Source organism: Lampetra fluviatilis, chromosome 8, assembly GCF_964198595.1.
Source record: "Lampetra fluviatilis chromosome 8, kcLamFluv1.1, whole genome shotgun sequence".
NCBI lineage: Eukaryota > Metazoa > Chordata > Hyperoartia > Petromyzontiformes > Petromyzontidae > Lampetra > Lampetra fluviatilis.
Genome location: NC_136282.1, coordinates 8,622,355 through 8,642,497, shown reverse-complemented (window position 1 = coordinate 8,642,497; position 20,143 = coordinate 8,622,355).

Here is a 20,143-nt window from a genome sequence, read left to right as displayed (position 1 = left end):
AACAGCATTTTAAATTTGAGTAGTACGACGTTTCGCTGATAATTACAATCAGCTTCATCGGCCAAGAAATGTGAAGCTCTCCTGTTGCTTCCGTTCTTAAATAGAGCAGCCTCAGGGTGACGTCATCATTTAATTCAATTCAATCTGGTGCAGTGATTCGAGGCAGATTAAGAACCTGCACTTTTTGTATTATATCACCGATGCTGGGCACAGCTGCAAAGGCTCAAAATAACAAATGGTAAGCAACAGACACCACTGCTAAAAGGTGTAAAAGGTGTAATAGATGTACAGTAATAGATAGGTGTAATAGCTAATTACTGTAATCGGTAGTCAATATTTTATTATTATTTTGGTGTGGGTTCTTTTACCGGTGGCCTTCCTCCAGTTTTCAAAAATGAGGCCTTTGGATGCACAGGCGAGAGCATAGGAGAGGAAGGTTTCTGTGATGCAGTCTTGTCCTGAAGGACAGCTGCATGCGTCTTGCTTGCACCTCTGAACAACGAGCACATTAAAATAGAGTTAATTAATAAATGGATAAATAAAGCTGTCATTTATTGGTACAAATATTTTATGGTCTCGTAAAGCAAAGTGCGTCATATTTGGCAGTGATTTTAAGCACACAATTGTAGCCTCGTTGAACTTATTGATTATTATAATTGTGACAGTTTTGGAAACGCCTCTGAAGTATATATTTTTTAAAGGAAGCTCTGTATGGGTGAGGAAACAATACTCCCCCCGTTTTCAAAGCCACCTCATGTGACAATACGTACACCTTTGAAATACGTAGCTTAATATGTTTATAAAATTCCAGTGCAAGCACATTTTCAATAAATGTTCTGAAATTATGGGAGCAGTGGTGAAGCGGTTCGAGCACTGCACACAATATAGCCGGTGACCTGAGTTTGATTCCGGACCAAAGCTAACGATGGTGATGAGTGATATCTAAACCAGTCCTGGGCATCTCCCCCAGCCCATGCAAATGATTATGCTGAAATAATGAAACAATTGACAGACAATATATGAAAATTGACTATTAAAATAGGGGCAGAGTGATATTTTAACCCTCATGAAGCGTGTTTTAAACATCTTACTATATTGTAAGATACGGGTCACCCTAACTTTACTTTGCATGTACATTTCAAAGATGTATGACTTACGTTCACATATCGAAAACGTACATCTACTGAAGCAATGTAGTCACCCCCCCCGCCCCAAAAAAAACCCATTACATATAAGTGTGTGCATTGGGGTTACACTTACCGAGTAGTAGCTGTAAGGGTCGACCAGGTAATGGCAGTCCTTGAAGAATGCCGTGGAATTTCGCAGGATGGCGCATCTCAATTCAGCCTGTTTTGCTATTTGAACAATTTAAAAGAGCAAAGGAGTTAATAGGGGAGCTTTTATGGTTCTTATTTTATTGTTACCAGTGACTTTGAGAATTCATTCAGCCATAATAATTGTGAAATAATTAATTGTTGGTAAAAAAGCAAAACGTACCCAAGCATGAGACACTAAAGTGCTAAATGCAAAACACAGCACTACAATAAAATATAGATGAGTAATAATATTTGAGATCGTTCAACTATAAGCGTTACTGTACTCCCATGCTGCATACAGACAATGAATGTGTTTTGTGGTATCATTCGAGGCAACATACATACCGACTGCCGTGTTCAGCTGGCATGGGTCTCTGATCACGTTGCCAACATCATCACAGTCTGGGTTCACTTTCCATGAGTTTGCAAATGCAGCGGCAGTGCCTTCCACAAGCCCTTGGCTGGACATGAAGTCATCCGAAGCGATGCCATTGAAATTTCCACACAGCCCTGTTGGCGTACACATTGGAAAAATGACAAGGTTTGTTTTGTTGCTCATGTTAGTCATTTACTTGAAGATAATAAATAAGTTTGTCATGTTACATCTAATTAAGCAAATCAAAGTAACGATCAGACATTTGATTCACGCTTGGTGGTTGAAAATAAATCATTTATCTTACTTAAAGCCAGAAAATCTTTATATTGGCCGAACTGTGAAGCAGTGGTTAGTGCACTGCAATATGAAACCGGCAACCCGAGTTGGATTTCCAGCCATGACTGAGAGCAGTGGTGAATAATATCTGGACTTTCCTTTCACCAATTTGCAATGACCAGTATGGTCAAACAACCCCCATGAATTACATGGCAAGAGAGAACTTAATCCAGCAATGGATTTACAAAGGACCTAACACTATTATCTGTATATATCACGCAGTGATGTGTTTCTAAAAAAAAAGAACCAGCAATTGATTATTTTTTGAAATCAATGACAAATTATAATTTTTTATAAATGTTACGTGTTGAATGGTTATGGAAGGAAAAACACTCTGGAATGTTATATACATTTAACTCTTGAATTGGGATTGACCTTTTCCATGCTAGTAGAGTTATACCCGAACATTACCCATACCGACATGGGGTGATCTCAAGCAATGTTTTAAACCATGTGATAACTCAAGAGACCAGGATATAAGTCTAATCTGCAAGAGTGACCTGGGTCTCCAAAATGACAAAAGCATAACGAAAAAAATAATGTTAAGCAATGAAGAAAATATAAATCGGGGCTAAAAACAACTGTCACATGATAAAAATGTTTTTTATATATATTCGAATGATCCACTCTACCTTCATCCTCCAGTCATAGTACATAGTATTCAATCAACATACATTTACAACGAATTAACGCATTCATTTGAAATGTGAGAAATGTTAAAATGTACCTGTTTCCCTGAACATCACGTTGTCGATGAGCCCAATGTAGACCTGCATGGTGGGGGAATTCTGTACCAGCATCATCATCCCGTATGACGTATCAACCTGAATGAACATTGAAGATTTCCGAAATACCTTGACCGAATCTGCGGAGGACGATAAACACAGCACGATTGTTCATCCTGTATTCTGACACGGGGAGCTCCGGTGGCTTATACTTCAATACAAAAGCTTGATTAGTTTAAGAATGCAAGTAGTGTGTACAGAGTAGTAAACAAAGACAAACACAATGTTAGAGGAACACAATGGGATTGTTGTACTACAGACGTATTGGAGACACGTAAAGATAAAATGTATAGTAAGATGAATTAGAGGTTAATGTAAGTAGACTTGGGGTGGACCAATCGGTGAAAGGGAAGATAGCAGCTGGATGAGACTGGCGATGGAATTGCAGCCAACAGAGAGCACACAGCCAAGAGGTGGTCCCTCGTGGAGATGGAGCAATGATATAACTTGTGCAGAAGTGAAATAGATTGTAGTATCGCTAGATCAGCAGGGATGGTGACAGCTTGCAGGCCTTCATCTAACAGTGGGCGATGGCTGATGATGAGGTTGATTACTGCATTTAGAGTAGTATTAAATCACCTGATATGTACGGCAGAGAAACACCCATTTGTGACGAAATTATTTTTCCGTTGCTTTTGAATTCAAGAGATCTCTGTACGAACAGAAATAAAACAAACATTGCATTGTATTAAGTGGATATATATTATAACAGCAAATTGTATGATCTATCTTATATATTTAAAAGTCAAAAACTGCGTATGGGGTTGTGTGTGGGTTTGTGGCGGGGTTTGTGTGGGTTTGTGGCGGGGTTTGTGGCGGTCTTTGTGTGTGGGTTTGTGTGTGGTCACGCGCTTGGCTCTCCAACGGTGGGGTTCACGGCAAAGAAATATAGCCAGGTAACACGCAAGCGCTATTCCTGTTTCCCATCTGTCAACTTTACGTTACTTTAATTAGCGATTTTGTGCAGTTTGCGTTTAGTTATGTATTAAATGGCACGCGCTCGACCGTACCAAGTCACAGGCGTTCGGTGAAGGGGACGGCATTTACCAAGACCTATATCCTCGTGTCCGTGTAAGTCCATCTGCGTGTCAGCGACGGTCGCTTTGTGTGTGTGCGCGAGTCGATGCGTCTGTGTGTGCGCCGATGTTTGTGTGTGTGTGTGTGTCGATGTGTATCTGTAAGTCCATGTGTGTGTGCGAGTCAATGTGTGTGTCAGTCAATGTGTCTGTCAGTCGATGTGTGAGTCCATGTGTGTGAGTGTCTTAGTCGATATGTGTCTATGTAAGTCCATATGTGTGTTTAGGTCGATGTGTGTTGTTGTCTATGTATGTGTGTGTGAGTCGCTGTATGTGTGTACGTCGATATGTGTGTGTAACCCCATGTGTGTGTAGCTAAAGTTGATGTCTGTGTGTATGTGAGTCCATATGTGTGTGTGTAAGTCGCTGTGTTTGTGTCTGTGGGTCAATGTCTGTAAGTGTGTGTAAGTCGATTTGTGTGTCTGTCTTTTTGACCCGGGCAACGCCGGGTACTTCCCGCTAGTATATTTATAACAGTCGATATGTTTCTTATCGGTAAGACTGTTAATTACATACCATTGGTGTTTTCAAATGGATACTGTCCAAGCAAGTCCGATCAACCAGTCCAGTTGGGCATGATTTAAGTAGAACCTCCACGGACCAATCATCCCCCTGGAAATTGAACAGAATTATGCAAACGTGTCAAAATTCACTCCACATATCGTTTTCACACGTGGAGATGACACAATACAACAAGTTGACAACACTTGAGTACTACTGGTACATACTAGACAGATACATTCTAATAGACAAAAAAAACTTTTGACTAGCTTTTTTGCCCGTCCAATGACGGGTGTATATTGCATCAAATCTGAAATATTCAAACGAAAAATTGTCCAGCTCATGATTGTGAATGAGGGAGGGGGGGTTGCCCCATGTGGAGTGGCGTTACCTGCTAATGGTTATTGGGAGAAGGGGTGCAGCATGCGGAGTGACGTCACCCGCTCGTGGTTATTGTGGAGGGGTGCGGTACGTGGAATGACGTCACCCGCTCATGATTATTAATGAGGGGAGGGGTGCGGCATGTGGAGTACGCGACCTGGTGCGTAAATTTCCACGCGGGCATGAATATTAATAAAGGAGAGGGCTCTTTTGCAGTGATGTCACGTACGGATGTAGCACTGTGCTGCGTAGATTAATTTTTTGCCGTCACTTTCTGGAAAGAAACGTCATATTTGAAGCGACTTTGCGTAATAAATTATTTGATTTACCTCGACCTTCCTCTGCGTTAGTGTAAAATTCCACTCACTCATGAATATTAATGAGGGGGAGTGACATCACGTGCGTGGGTGGGCCTCATGTGGAGTGACGTCACGCACGGGACGGACAGACATTTCTGGGTGATTATAGTAGGTAATTGTGCCGTGACATGCCACGAGACAAGGAATACATTGGCAACAATTGAAGAAATGTGCCAATGGATCAGTGACCCAAAAAAGTTGTGCCCAATGTCTTTTAATCTCATTTTAAAAGGACTCAACCAAATGCACCAGTCCCAAATAATGACAAAACATAATTATTTTGCCTCATTCGCTATTGAGGGCAAGCGATATTAGTGACTATTATTCCTTGTATGTTGATCTTCTTTGACACCGCACGTAGCCAACCGTGCTTAATGCTGGCATTGTGCTCGAGGAGACGATGTGATCGGATTTGTCTCCCCGACGTTGATGGGTGTTGTACACCGCAACACATATGACTTTCATTTAAAGCCGAGTCAATCTGCGGGAGGCCCAGGACAGGTTCCGACACCGACGTTATCAGTGACTGGAAATCGAACCTAGGCCACTGGGTTTTTAGCAGAGCATTCTAACTACTACTACTAATAACCAGAGGTGTGGACTCGAGTCATGTGACTTGGACTCGAGTCAGACTCGAGTCATGAATTTGATGACTTGCGACTCGACTTGGACTTGCATAACAATGACTTTGTCCCACCTATGAGATGTGGACTCGAGTCATGTGACTTGGACTCGAGTCAGACTCGAGTCATGAATTTGATGACTTGCGACTCGACTTGGACTTGCATAACAATGACTTTGTCCCACCTCTGCTAATAACTCCAACTAGTAACCCGCACAGTTTTCACTCACCGTCAAAGAGAACAAGGAACCACAAGACATGTGGGAAGGCAAGCGAGTGGTGGGCCGGCACCAATAATTATTGCTCAAGCTCTGCAGTTGCTCTGTATGTTAACATGTTTTCATCCAAGTAATGTTCATACACGCGCAGGGAAACTAGAGCACCCAGAGACAACCCACGCGTGAGAGGGGGGCACCGCTATCCCATGCAAGATGACACAGATGGAGTCACTTAGAAGGGAAATAATAAAATGATAATAATAAATAAAACATAATAAAATTATCACTAAGAATTTAATTACGTGATAATTGTATTATGTTGTATTTTTATTATTTTATTATTTCCCTTCTACGTGACTTTACCGAAAAAAAACAAGAATATGAATCCTTGCAGTCACGAAAGCTTTAAATCGAAAGATGGAGGGAGATTAGTGCGAACACGCTGGACCGCATTCTCCTTGCAAGCCAGAGAATCTGGGGACTTCGACGCCCATGCGAAGGGAGCTTCACAGCATTTGAACCTTATGGCGGTACCCCGGGGTAGTCTGTTGATCGTCGGCGATGCGGCGATCGACTCATCTCGACGAGCTGTACACGATGCACCACCACGGTGCGTAAGAGCGTTCCGGGTATCAGCGCAATCGTCCTCGCTGCGTTTCGACATAGTGGAGTGTGGCACTGATTTCGCATTGATTGGTACCCCCAGTCGCGGAGTTAAGTACACCCCTGGAAAAAATTGTGTCCCAGAAATAAAATATTGAATTGCCTCGGCCAGTTTGTATTATTTGGTTACCCCGGGGTATCGCCATGAGGATCAATTGTGCAACCCCCACACACGGCGCTGGATTGCGGGGCGCGTACAGCCACGACTCTTCCTTCTGCCCCAATGCTCAGAGTGCAACGTACGCTTGTTTCTAATAAATTGTTAATCTTGCCGAACGCGCTGGTGAGCGTGTCGACCGAGTGCTCCCCGGTGACATTTTGCCAACCACGTCCCCTCGCTTGAACCATTCCTGGCTGAGCGATCGTAAAGGGCCTCGGGTGAAGCGTTCAAACAAAGGTCACAAATGATGGAGCATCAGTCACGGGGGGGGGGGGGGACACCGAGAAACGCTGACGAAGTGCACGCACGTTGCCATTGGGCGTACTCACCACCGCCAGGTAGTAGCTGCAGACTCCGTGGAAAGTGTAAGACCTGGAGTCGAACGTGTTGAAGTGGGCGCCACTCTCTAGGGAGCAGGCCTTCGGGCAGAGGCGCGTCGTGCAGGTCCATGACCCTGCTTCGCACGTGCTGTTAATGCACAGGGCAAAGGATGTCGAGTGGCACTTGCAAACGGTTGTATTCGTTTACTGTGAGATGCCTCACCCCTCTTCACCCCCCCCCCCAAAGATCGAATTTGTTCCCCAATACGTTGCCTGAATGTGTTGTTCATTTGTATGAATATGTATGTTGAACTTCTTTCACACCGTACGTAGCCACTCGTGCTAATAGGAGGTAAATGTTACGAAAGTACTGTACAGTGTTTTCAACTCTCATGTCAAACAATGAGAGGGATTGGGAAGAGAGTTTAGCAATATTTCTAAAGTGCTATCGGGTTACGATGACATTTAGATATCAGTGTCAGAGGTCCATGGTCCCTTCCGGTTAGGTTAGAATGTTTGCTTTCTTGACTGATGTTCTATGATAAGGGAGGCACTCATGCGCTCCGACTTACACTGACTCACGGAGAAGCAAATTAACTTCATTAAATTGTGCATTTTAATACAAAAACATTACACGCACAATTAGGGTCGACCTGAAGACAATATGATAATACACAGTGAATCTATTTCTTAGTTGTACTCTGAAAGAAGTAAATGTGTCTCATTGACAGTGTATGTGTAAGACACGTGGTGGACAACTGGCATCTCCCGAGCCGCGTGCGGTGGCTCTATCGAAAGAGCACAACGTATAACATATATAACAGCAGCAAAGAATAATGAATGTCTTCCGTGTTGTGCCAAAAACTGTCAATCTATACACTTAAAACTGTCAATATATACACTTAGCTCTTTGTAGAACTCATGTGGTACTTTTTGCCTCTTGGTCTGTTACCGGTTGGCCACCCGTGATGTAAGAGATGACGCTTAATTCTGTGTATGCTTGTGCACGTGTCTTCAAACGACCACGTTCTATCATGGCATAATTTTTCGTGAAGTCGACAAATATGTCGTCTGTGAGTTAGAAGTCGAAACTAAATCATGACATTATAACGAGCACACAATGCCTACCAGGAATTGCAGTCTATGGTGATCTTATCCGACACATCGTATGTAATCCCATTGTAGTTGCATCTACAGTCTTCTGGCGCGATACACGTTTCTTCGTTGATAGCAGACAGCACAGTTCCTGTAAAGTAAGTGCAAGTGATACACTGTTGAGAATGCAGCTGACACAATCGCGCATTGGCACATCTATAAAGGGTGGTCATCTGTTGGAGAGCATGGTCACACAATAAATGACCTCTTCATTCCATCATCACAAATCTTACCAATCGGTTACCAATCAAATATTGTTAAAGCTTGAACATTTCTCAATATATCAGAACTAGCCCAGAGTTATACATTACATTGGCTCTTGAGGTACTGTGTTTTTTTTATTGTTTAAATAAACTTAAGATAAAATCTGTGAGTATAAATGAATATTTTACATGATTGCCTGCTCAACACCACTACCACTACAATCTAAAGAATTCACATTAACCACAAATAGAAAAAAAAGAAATACTGTCAGGACTCCAACAAAGGCAGCAAAGGAACAACCCAGCATACCCAGTTCTCTCATATTTCACCACGTCAATGACGATATCAAATTTGACAAGTCCATGGCAGTATATGTATGCTTCATTGCACATTTTGAATCCCTTGACTAAAATGTAACAACAACAAACGAATAAAAACAGGTGTCGTTTTTGGGACTCACCCGATGGGCAGACACAGCCGGCAGCACAAGCTTCCTGACACTTGGATGGGTCCATGTTGGCACAAGTCGGAGGGCAGGTGGAGCCACACTCCTGATACTCGAGATTGCCTGGGCAATCTTGGGGTGCTAATTGGACACACAAAAAACGATGTTACCACATTTATACATGCTATGAACGGGGCAGAGCCTGTGGTTAGCCCTCGCAAGCGAAGGAAGGATTCTTAACGCCGCTCGGCCCGTTTCGGGACAGATTCTTAGCTCAAGGCCTGGATGTGATCATCCACAGCAGGTCTATTATAACTCAAGTTTTATGTTTGGCTTTTCTGAAACCCACATTGCAGAAGAGTTCTGGATCAGCAATCCAACTCCGATGTTGCCTTTGAGGTACAAAAAAACTGGGACATACAAAAGGAGGGAAGAATATCTCACATTCCCGAAAGAGGGGAGAACTACATGTAGAGGCATTTTCTTGAGTGGAGTTATACGCAGCTGACAAAAAACCATGACGTTTAATGTTCCAGAAAGACGTAGAGATGTTCCGGGACAGCTCCCTCAAAGAGAGGCTGATCCTGGGAAAGCCAGGACAGGTGAAAAACTCTCGTGGAACAGTGGAACCAATGCCTTGAGCTCAATCCCTAAACATGTGACGCTGCATTTAGAAATCCTCCATCGCTTTTGAGACTGGAAACAGCTCCAGACTGCTCGTTGGAGACACATCAGGTACTTTATTCCATGCCCCGTACTGTTTATATTTACACTTACGCACCATTTACATGGCAGTAGCAAGGCCACATCAGTAGCTAAAACCATTGCTGACTTTCCGCCAGTGATATGACTTTTAACCTGCCCTGAGAGTAAATTATTTTGGCTGGAAATGTAACTCGTGTTCTCGCCATTGTAAGACATGCATGCACTACCGACTTAAATCCTAACCCTCTATAGCACAGTACGTATAAATACACGTACAGTGTGTGCATTTATGTGTATTCAGGATGTTCTGATTCTAATCAATGTAATACCCACAATCCATCACACTGGAAATAGTACTGTAATACGTGTTGTACCCAATAAGGTGGATTAAGCTTGACTTTGATCAAATCCAATGTGATGACAGCAATATAAGCTTGTCAGGTTATATGTAATTGCCATTCTGCCATTCCTGTCACGGTGAGTTGTCAAGATTTAAGGGATTACAATGCTGGCTCGATGGCAAATGTACATACAATATACAATCGGTTATGTGTATGAAAAAACATGCATTGTGCAACATTACATTAAACTTTAAATATGAATTAAGTGCAACTAGATGATTACACACACACTGGCACTACCACTGAACTTCACTCATCACAACCGCAAGCAAACAACGATTGCATCATTGATAAACTTTACATTTGTCTATTTGAGCAAAGTGCGAATTGCATAATGGTACATACGGCACAGTTGGCTTGAGCGCCAATTCAGCAGTGGCTTGTACTGAAGGCTGCACTCCCTGGAGTAAGCTGACAAGGCAGCGCATCCGCAAGTGGTGGCACTTCCACACTGGCATTTCTCTATGGCACACATGGCAGCATAGCCCCCCTGGTCCAGGCCACACGAACCTATCCCATTCAGAGTTTCCTTGCAAAATGTTTGGATTTTCTGTAGGGGTTTTGTTTGGGGTGGAGGAATCAATGGTGAGAGTCAGGGGGTGGGAGGGGGAGGCACATTTTATTGTTAATATGCACATTTCATTTATCTTGGGTTATATTTACTGTATTAATAACGAAGTCCTGCGATTATAATTGTATATCAGCGTAGCAATAAAGACAAAAATAATTATAGCAATTGCATTGATGCAAAATTAAGTCAAAGCTTAGCAATGTCCTCATTTAGATATGTTATAAGTACAGTACATCAACATCAAACAACATAAACAAGCAATATGATTGTTTTATATAATCAATACAAGTTAAACAATTTATGCACTTATTTTTTCTTATTTTGGAATAGAAAGCTTTCACACTTCTACCCAAAAAAAGATGTATGCTGTTCCTAGCCAAAGGTTTGCACTACAAAATATACGTTTTGTGGAAAGCCATCAAGCTTAGAAAAAACTCCTCTGTTTACACATTTAAAATGTTTCCTGTTGTTGGGGTTGTGGAGAAAAAGTGCAAAGATCCTGCAATTGGTAGATACGAATGTTTACCTCATCCTTGCAGGACGATGTAACCACTGCAGTGCATTTCCCAGAACTCTTGGGCTGGATTAAATACTGCTTGATGTCTGGAAGTGCTGTATGAAGAAACACATTGTGGTAACATATCAACATTGTTAATGTCTCTCCTTTCCCCCATCTTTCATCTCACCTTCTTTTATATGGTTCAGTTGTCGTCGGGACTATTGCTCGCGAATTGTTCGACCGGATTTGAGTTAGTCTTGCATCCTAATATAACGTGCCCACGTTTTGTTACAATATAGAAGAAACACTTTGTTAATGCCTTATAAGCAATGCAGGTGCTAATTGTGATATTTTTATGATGGTGTCTTGCATTGAGATATTTTCTTTTAAACCTAATGTCATAAGGCAGATCGATATAAAATATAGTTGTCATTTACAATGTGCAATGATGCATTGCTCATTTGGTATTTAGTACTAAACAGGGCGTCATAGCACTCTGTAGGAACATGTTTCTTGGCCAGTTATGCAATGCTAATAAGCATATGAATAAGCACAATTCGGTAATTATTTAATGTATTGTAAACTCGTTATATTTCTTCAATAATCTTTACAAATCGGGCAGTTAACAACGGGCGGATTAATTACCCCACGTCAATTCCTATCACGTGTGTTGAATCTAAGCCAATCTAAACCCATAAAAATGGCTGAAATTTGTACTAATCATGTATTGTATACCCATCATTTACAATTGTTATCATGGCTGACAATGGGTCAAATTATTATTGTTACAAACATTATTTGTATATATGTAGAGAGAGCATCAAAATAAAACTGAATATTAATATTCTGCCCAAAATAGAGAGTCATGTGCTTTACAGTGACAAACACAAAGGAAAGTACTATATATATTAAAGTTAAAGTGCAATTGAGAACACTTCACAAAGAATAGTACTTCATAGGCAGAGAAGGAAAGGAGCATCTTGAGTCTGGGCTTGAACAATGGCAGAAAATCAGCAGAACATATCGCCAGTGCGACGAAATGCCAGACATTCGGAGGCAGCAGCAGAGAAGGAGCGACCTCCAGTTAAGCAGAGGTAGACTGAAGGTTTCGATTTAAAGCTTTCATGACTGCACGGAATCATCTTCTTGGTTCTTTCGGTAAAGTCACGTAGAATGGAAATAATAAAATAATAAAATATAACATAATAAATAATATTATATTATTATATAATATTATTTATATAATATTATATCATATAATATTATTTTATATTATATTATTTTATTATATTGTTATATTATTTTATTATATAATATTATTTGATTATGTTTTATTTTATTATTTTATTATTTCCATTCTACGTGACTTTACCGAAAGAACCAAGAAGATAGACTGAAGGTGTTCACAGAAGGCCTCAAATGCTGGAGTTGAGCACACATGTGAGGGGAGTAGATTACAGGGGAGAGGCAGGCAAGGGTGAGGACAATCTTATAATGCGAAGTTGACTCAGGATTTAAATAAGAGGGCAATCTTAGAGCATGTAGTAAAATCGGGATTTGGTTGGGAGCCAGTGGATTGATCTGAGGATTGGACTGATGTAGTCTCATTGATCAGTGAAAGCTGTCTTACTATATGAAGTTGTCACACTCGAAGAGCCATCGAAGTTGCCACACAAGCCGCACAGCTGTTGACGGAATTCGTCCCCAGCCACCACCTACAAGAAGATACCACAGACAACACCGGATTCTTTTAGCATTTCATCACACAGGGACTATAGCATTTAGAGCACAGGGACGATCATGGATGTACAAAGTTGTACTGCAAACCAGAATGCAACATGCAAGAAGACGTTCTGAAAATTGTGGGTTTACCGTGAAGGCGTCATCATTCAAGTAAGCGGATATCTCGAGTTGCCTGAAAGCCAGTTTCACGCCACTGCCATAGGTTTGTATGAGAATCTTGTTGTTGCTGAAGGGTAGCGTCAATCTGGGGAAAAAATGCATTTGTGTCAATAAAACATGGACAGACCAAAAGCGCTGAGTTACCATTTCATTTTACTAACAAAATTTTGCTGTAATGTTCAACATTTCAACAATTATAAAGTGTGTTTCACAAAAGGGGCTGTGAACTCTACGTCGAGATACGTGAACAAATGTTAACGTCTATGAGTCATTCAATTCTTGCGTTGAGAAATATGTTCAGGTATTAAATGCCAATGTTGAGGTCTGCTAATCACGAGAGGCCTACAGAAGAGTTCATGTAGATTTGATACTCCTCCCGTGAAGAGGCGTAGACTGCAGTGTTTTACTATGTTTAATATATATTTAATAAAATTACTGGACGAGCCTAGACAAAAGTATAACATTTAGGAAAGTATTTAACATTTATTCTGTTTTCTCCAATGAGTTACAAAAAGTGGTTTGTGACTTCTAAATTTATCCATTAAATTTTGGTACTTAACATTTACAAACAATGGCTATTTCTTTGTACTTACATGCGATTATTAAACGAGACCTTCCCATTGGCAAATTGTGCAACATCAGTGTCAATTTTGAATAGAATTTCGGAGAACTGTTCGTTGGCCCCATGGCTTATCTTGATGTTGAACTCTTCATATGAACTTCTGCAGTCCTGAAAGAACATGTAGCTGCAGTTGGAGCTGAATTTTAAAAATGCTCCATCAAACGTCTTGAAGAATCCCCCTCCCCAAGTGGTGCAGATGGCTTGCTGTGATCCTTAGAAAAGAAGACAGAACACCGATTACAAATTTTGCCGAACACACACGCTTAATTTTTTAGCTCGCCAATGTGTTTTCGGCTGTACCGCGTATTGTACGGCACGATGTCCAACGTTTTTGCTCGAAACGTCGGACATCAGACAAAACAAAGCACGATACAACCCAAAAACACATCGATACGCGCTACAACAGCGAGCACCTACGCAGTAGACTTATCGTTTAACTAAGCCCCATTTCATATTATACCGTACAGCAGTGAGAACCAACATTATAGACGTATCGCTTAACTAAACATTGCATACTATACCGGACAACGCTGATAACTTATGCAGTAGACTCAACGCTTAACTAAAACCCATTGCATACTATACCATGCAATGATTATAACCTACGAGTAGACTTATCATGTGACTAAACCTCATTGCATACTATACGTACAACGGTGATAACCAATGCAATAGTCGTATCGTTTAACTGAACCACACTGCGTACTCCAGATAGAGAGATATTTTTCAACTGGGTGTCGTAAAGATGTTAATCACATGGTTGGTAGCATGTGGAACCATCTTAAAATAAGAACTATTATTTAAAAAAATTTCAAAAAGAAAGTCATATAATATGAAAAGTCGTTGGCAAGAATTGTTTCAATAGAAGACAGCTATGGCTCGGGTGTTGCTTGAAAGGTTTGTCTTTTCTAATAGACAATAGTGGTATAAAGTAAGCATTGCACGAATACTGCATCGCATTACATTGTTTTACACTTCAAGAGGAAGATTTCGATTTTGTATAGACCGAAATCACAGACATGAAAACGGACATTAAAACCAAAACTGACAATATCTTATCAAACCGAACTAAGTGCAGGTAGCTACACATTTATTGCCTGCATATATGTCGATAAATGACTCGCAACCATTCGGTTCAAAAAGTAAATGTCTCAATGTCAATGCAAAAAGTACAATAACATGTCACTTACGTGCAACGCTCAGCATGCACAACGATAGCTGCAAAATCAGTCTGAGTCCCATTGTAAAATAAAGGAATTGGCACCGACTGTTTGACTTGCTACCACAGCCTGCGTCTTTATATACCAAGACCTGTTCAACCCTAACATTAAGGTGCGTCTCTTTGCTGTACCGAATGCAGAAAATTCAGTCGCCTTAGGCTATGGCTGACTCAGTTCTAACTTGACTATCCCATCACTCAAGTAAACTCCATGTCGTCATGTACCACAAATTCTTACAGTAATATTTTTATATATTTTACTCCCTCAACATATTTCATAGTGCGTTTGTATCTTATGCTATGGTAACACTATATAGGAGTGTAACATGTTGTACGTAAAAGTATAATGAATTCGTAAGACATTTTCCAATGTGAAAAAATCTGTATCACTGACCTGACTTTAAATGTGTATAATATTATTTATTATCAGTGCGTATATGATCCACAATAAAAAATCCGATTTTAAACCTATAATTGTAATAAAGTATCTAACACATCGTTCAATAAAACATTAAAAAAAAATGAAACTATGCAAGTTAAAGTGTATCAGGGTTTGTTTCATTAAAATAGCTACACATTAAACCTGTAACTAATATTTGATTTACTACATTTTAACGATGCCTATATTAAAATGCTTAATGAAATGTTTCGAGCCACACAAGTTAATTGCCTCGCCAAATAGAACCATGCACACTTAACTACAGTTATTCCACAGCAAACTGCCAATGAATCAATGGCCAAAAACATAAATATTCCTACGTAACCCGAGGGAGAAAAAAAAACTGGGTGATTTTTTTAAAGCCAGGAGTCACACTCCCTTACAATGGCCATTACGTGCGCAAATGGCACAGACTTCAAAATCACGAAAGCATAGCCGACGGCATGTACGCCAATTAAGGCACGGACCCACCAAATTGCTTGAGTCAGTCGCGTGCTTATTTGCTTTAGTTGCCGCCATACTCATACATTTGAAATATAGTCACTTATTTTTTGAAAAAAGGGTAATTGTATATTTAATTTCGCAAAAATACCTGAGGAGTGACAGGTACACACACACGCAGCTTGACAACATTGTTTAGAAGCAGCCGAGGCTCTATATTATAGTGTTTTTGGTAACAAGCTGCTTGTGCCATTGGATGCTCAAGATGACCACTATTATTTCACCTAAGTCATTCCAATAAGTCCACACCACCACCTTCCTACAATGTAAAATGTGTTCGTTGCTGTTTCAAAGTCATCGTGAGAATATATACAGCGGTCCGGTTACCCTTCCACAAAAAATATGTTTAACTTATAAAGTCTGCAGAATTTTGTCAATACAATGCCCGATGAATGTATTCCCGTGCTGTCTCAGTCAATTATGGATTGTTGACCATACCTTACCAATTTGATTAGAGTACGTTGGTGAATTTGGGAAGGCCCATTACCGGCTAAGATATTACTCACTACTGATCTTGGCTGTGGCCAGGAATTGAACTTAAGTCAGGTCACTTGTTCAGTATGCTAACTGCCGTGGCACTGCTCCCCAGTTAACACTGCTTCGCATCATCCAAATGAAAGATTTATATACATTTTAAATGTAAATCCATTAACTTAATTAATCCACTGCTGGGTAAAGCCCTGCACATGGTATATAAGTCGAAGGGTTCTTTGTCCATACTTTACCACACTTCACCAAGCTGGCTAGTGCAGGATGGTGCAACGGTGAGGGGAGGGGGGATGGGAGTTTTGGTCAGGAATCAAACTCGGGTCACCAAATTAATCTCACAGTGTTCTAAGCACTGCACCACTACTCCACCAAAAATATCCTATGGAAATATCCAACTTTATATATGCGAGTTTCACTGTTATTTCGTATTAAAATCCGAAAGAGTGTGATACATTTGATTTGTGATTTATATTTTGGAGTAGTGAGTAGAATGCCAAATAACCTTTGGGAACTAACAATGAAGTTTTGCTACCTGGGCAATAGTTAATGGTCTTGCAGTACACCCATAGATTAAATTAAGTCCACAAACCACGAGTTTCTTAACAACCCACCTGTATATATTTATTTTGAAAGGTCATTGTGCAATCACAAACTTATTTTTTTTTACCAGCTTTGCCTAAGGTCTGAAAAACTAATTTTAAGTTGATATTTCAGAAAACACATCAGGTTGACAGTCAGCCCGGGCACACCAAAGACTGTGTGCGGAGCAGCGTCGGCATTTCTGTTTTCCCCTTTGCGGTGGAAATCAGGCAACAACAAAACATATTTTTTTTAAACAACCTGACCCCAGATCTGGAGCATATTCTCTCCCAAAGTCACCTTCTTTTATTTTATTTCACCTTTGGTCGTGTACAAGTGAGGTTGTTCAAAAAGTTCCAAGCCTAATTCAGAAGTAAATAGAAAGTGAAAAGGCAAGGCCCAACAAGTGCTTGCTCGCTTTACTGCTGGTGGAAGAACCTCCATTAGAGCGAGCTCCAAATTGTATTTGGTCTACTCTTCCACACCAAATAAACGCGCTGGAATAGGTGGACGTAATCACACTTTAGCTCAACTCACACAACCTGCCAATGAACTAACTGCGGTGTACCATAATTTGACTGCAGGGGAGGACAGAGGCAGAAGGGACTCAAGAAACGTTCCCATTCCAACTGACGTGCTGGAAGATGGAATCAAACCGACGACCTCTTGATTCAAGTGCAGTGTGCTGACCTTTACACCACAGCAGCTCCCTATAGAAGGAAATATCACGGTCAATTGAGATGGCAGCTGCCTATAGTCCGTGTTGAATATATAGGGACGAGGTCGTGTTGGTCTGCGACTGTTTAACGATACAAATTGCGAGATGGTGCAAGACGTGCCTTTGGTGGTGCACGGTCAGCCGACATCCAGAATTAGTGGAAATGATCTTGCGTGGTCATATGTAAATGAACAAGGCGTGTGCACTTGGCATCACCAGAATGCTGACGTGCGGCAGCAAGCGGGGACGTCCAATAGCACAATCCTGACTGATGGAGGCCAACTGGGACAAAAAATAAAAAATAGAAATAATAGAAATAAAATAATAAATCACGACGTTTCGGAGGCAACACAAGTCTCCGTCATCAGGTGGGACCGTCACAGCTAAATTTACTGTATCAAGTGAGGAAAAATCCAAGAGACAAGCTCTTAAATACAAGTTAAGGGGGAGGGGGGGGGGCTTGTCTCTTGGATTTTTCCTCACTTGATACAGTAAATTTAGCTGTGACGGTCCCACCTGATGACGGAGACTTGTGTTGCCTCCGAAACGTCGTGATTTATTATTTTATTTCTATTATTTTTATTTTTTACCTACGTGACTTTACCGAAAAAACCTAAGAGTATGAATCCTTGCAGTCACAAAAGCTTCAAATCTAGAATCAACTGGGGCAAGTTTAAGAGGAGATGTATTATCGATGATGAGACCAGGCTTATCATTGCAACCCAGAGTCTAATCGGCAGTCAATGCGGTGGATAAATCCGACTTCTCCAACATCCAAAAAATGCAAGTCAGATGTCAGGCAAGATCCCATGCATCATATTGCACACTGACTTAATGCCACGAAATGTGACGCACAATTTATTACAAAGCCAGTGGGAGCTATGCACTTTCAAATCTAGATTTTAAACGAATTTCTTTAGAACTGCTTTTTGTGTTTAGTTTGTTGTCCTTCCCCTGGCATCTCCGATTAGCACGGTGCGAAAGAAATTAAACATTCAGTACATACGTCAATCAAAAGGGAAGGCTGTGGAAAGATGAGAGCCACAGCCTTGCTTCCGCTTTGCAATGCTGCAGCACACACTGCCAGAGTTGAAAAGGCTGCAGATTGAGATTTCACCTCAAGCCATGCCTGCATCCAGCCTCTTCTCCACACCTGGCATCCAATGGCTCTCACCCGTTTCCAGATTTACAGGAGCATTTGTATGGAGGACATTTTGAGGATGATAATGAGCTGAAAGAAACTGCTCAGGGAGACGTGAATTTGATTAAAGAAAATAGGGGGGGGGTTGGAGGGAATTGAAAAACTTCAGGAAGGACGTGAAATGTGCATTGTTAAAGAAAGCAATTATGTTGAAAACCATTGTGGTTCTCATCTGTGTATATAATTTTTTAAATATGTTAGGCTCAGATCCTTTGTAACCGCCCTTGTATGTTTATGTTGTAATATTTTTGACAGTGATGAGGAAAGACATGTTCACGACTCTTTCAAACGTGACTAAACTCGTTAGCCGTTCATCCACTATCAATTACATCTTACGCAAGAACACCCACAATTACATAAACAGTACGTGCATAATTATCAAACGTGACCGGAAGAAACATACGTGGCGATCTCATTACAGAAGGTTGTTGCAAGAAATGTAATGTCTTTTGACGTAGCTTCTTAATCATGCATATTAGGATACCAATGACAATCATTTCCCGTCAACATAAACGAATCATAAAATAAACTATCCTGTGCCTCACCAGGAAATTAAATGTCAGCACATACAGCTACATTTGTATACATTATTTAGCTGTTTTGGGAAAAACTAAAACATTTTTCAAGAATGGTATTTATTAAAACATAGGATATTGTTACTTCAAATAATAATATGCTTGATCAAAGCACTTATTCTTGACCAAATAATCTTCACAATTCATCCTTGTCATGTGTTACTTGTTTTAACACACATCAAGGGTCAAATTCATCATTGCTTCAGTGTCCACCCTTTTGCATTTCTGGCACATTCAGCACTCTGCTAAACTACGAAGCTTGTCATACAGGAAGCCCTGTACTCGTGTAATGTCTCACAAATGTTTCATGTAAATCGCGAGTAAGTTTAATTCAGTATGAATGCGTTTGTAATGTTGGCAAAAAAAATGTTTTGTCAAAGAGTGAGCACTGATTAGACAAGTTAAATTAAAGTTTTAAGTTTATTTCATTTGTTGCATGGATTATCTCGTTTAGCCAGTTTCATGGCCATTTTACAAGGGAATCCGTGGTGCGTGAGCACAGCATCATTATTACAGAGAACGAGTAACAGTGTCTTTAAAGAATATTGCGCAACTAACAAACGAGGTGCCGTAAAATGAAACACACGCAAATTGATAAAGACACGTGGGAGCAAGCATGCTGTAACCTCAAGCGCCAAGTGGTGTGGTGGTTTTTAAAGGTTCCAGTATTGATGGAGGGTGTGATGGGTGATAGTAGACCATGATCAATTTGGGGATTTATGGACATTCGCCAATGTGACTGATGCTCATGTCACAGGAGTGAGATGTAGTAGTTTCTCCACATAGTTACGTTTCATCTTCCATA